General features: G+C 31.3%; 1 protein-coding gene across 1 annotated transcript in view; it reads left to right on the forward strand.

The window, feature by feature from the left end:
• LOC112211760 (transient receptor potential cation channel trpm) overlaps positions 1-2,230 on the forward strand; it is a gene marked incomplete at both ends in the record, with an annotated part of 2,812 nt that overhangs the window by 234 nt on the left and 348 nt on the right.

Consider the following 2,230-nt stretch of genomic DNA (forward strand, 5'->3'; position numbering starts at 1 on the left):
ACATTAATAACTTTTATTGTACCGAAATCTACTACCACAAAATTCTGTAAAAGCTAATTGACCATAAACCTGATTAATAAAATTTCTGAAGTTATTTATTTTTTTTTTATTAAACTTTAGTAAAATGATTAATAAATAAATAATGAAGGGTTTGAATAATATTAATATGACAATATTTTTATAATATTTTTCCATCATTTTGGTGAAAGAGCTCTAAAGAGAGTTGTGAAGTGATTTCATGTGAGTAAATACTGAGTGAGTCCCCTTCCTGGAATATACCACAGTCTCCGTTTTTTTTTTTTTTTTTTTTTTTTTTTAACCACATATTTTAACGATCACAACATTGAAATCAATCTATAAATAATAAAACATTACATCAGGCTTGAGATGTGTTTTTTATACAAAAATATAAACTCAGATATTTATCAGGTCTAAAACTAGTTTTTCCAAAAATCTTTTTGGTAAAAATTATAATTTGCTACCATATATTTTGCTGAATATTCAACTTGAATTCATTATTTATCTTGTAAATATCAGCTCTTCTAGTTTTTTTTTCTTTTGCTCCAGGATTCTTTTTTCAGAGGGATTGATCCTTTACATTTTCAATGAATGGTTGTCCTTTGAAAGGTAAGAACAAATATCAGTAAGAAGATAAACATACCTCAGAGAAAACACTAAGCCTAACTGATTTAACAAGCCAGGGATACATATTTTATAAGATAATATATTATTTCATATACTTGGCACAAGAATAAATGAAAGCCATGTCATATTGATCCATGCCCCAGGATTCTCTCCCGCTACTATACTCTTCTATCAGACTACTCATTCTCTCACAGCCCTGTTGCACTATTCACTCCTTTATATCTTCAATCACATCTTCTTCATCCACATCCTCTTCTTCCCATATTTTGACTTACTGAGAACACTTGTGTTTGACCATCTCATTCATCCATCCTCATTAAATGGAAAACCACTGAAGTCTCCTGGTTTCAATATTACATTGTATACTCTTTTATTTCAAAAGTATAATTTAGAAATCCTTCTTCTTCCTAGCTTCTCGCTTTTCTGCTATTCTGCTGCTCAGACTTTGGCACAATATAGGACTATTCTCAGTAGAAAGGAGTAATACTTTTTTCATAAGACCAAGTTGAGAATCCCAATATTCTATCATTCTCGAGATATGGAGATATTGGAGACCTTCACTGACACCTATCAAACTTAATGCTTCCAATAGGTTATTTAAACTGTCTGCTGGTCAATAAATGATAATACAACTCTTGGTTATGCGCTGCCTGCTATTTCAACAGTTGGACTACATGATCTTTACTTGAATTCCCATACCAAAAACTTGTCTGCTACCCTGGAATGTCCTCCTGCAGTCTCTTTTTCAAGGTATACCACATAGGAACCTAAGGTTACGGGTTAAAGTTATGCCCAATAATTGGAAGGACCTTGTTTAACTTCTTTTCTTGTGCATTGGGCAAATTTGCCTTGTCAACCATTCTTTTGGTACTTCCGGTTTTATACTTGACGTAGATTTTTTGCTGTGATCTTTCATAATTAGAATAGCCCTGCATTAATCAATTTATTTGGCACATTTCCTGGTACTTATAATTGGTCTGAATCTATATCCTGACTGTTACTTAATCTATATCTGTATAGCTCTGGTATTTCATTTGCTTTTTAACTTAACATTCAGATGTATCCTCTTTCAGTGAATTTGAAAAATAATCCACTTTTCCAACATAATTAATTGAGTAACTTCTCCTGTGAGTGGCTTCTTTATATTTTTAATCTTCTTCAAGTTATGATGATTACTTACATATTGTTTACTTTAATAATTTACAAATTTATATATCTTTATTATTGAATGAAATATTCAAAAGACTTTGCCTTTTTCCTTGTGGTTTGCACAATTTGTGGGTGAGTATGCTTCTGTAGTTGCATAATTTCCAAATGACCTCTAATTTAAGAATGCATTCGCTTCTACATTCATATTCTTTGACTAAGCAGTGATATTTCTTTTGCATAACAATAGAAACACTTGTACGTGATCATTCACTTTTTTCGACTCCACTATGGTACAATATGTATTTTCCAAAGGATTCTTCTCCTTCTCCGTTCCAATCAAGTTTCCTATATGCTCATTGAACTTCCAGTCTTTCTTCTACCACTTATTACTTTGTATAAAATCCCTGAACACTCCTTTATATATATATATAAAGAT

This window comes from Halyomorpha halys, unplaced genomic scaffold (assembly GCF_000696795.3).
Source record: "Halyomorpha halys isolate HHAL.00 unplaced genomic scaffold, Hhal_1.1 Scaffold2816.1, whole genome shotgun sequence".
Lineage (NCBI taxonomy): Eukaryota > Metazoa > Arthropoda > Insecta > Hemiptera > Pentatomidae > Halyomorpha > Halyomorpha halys.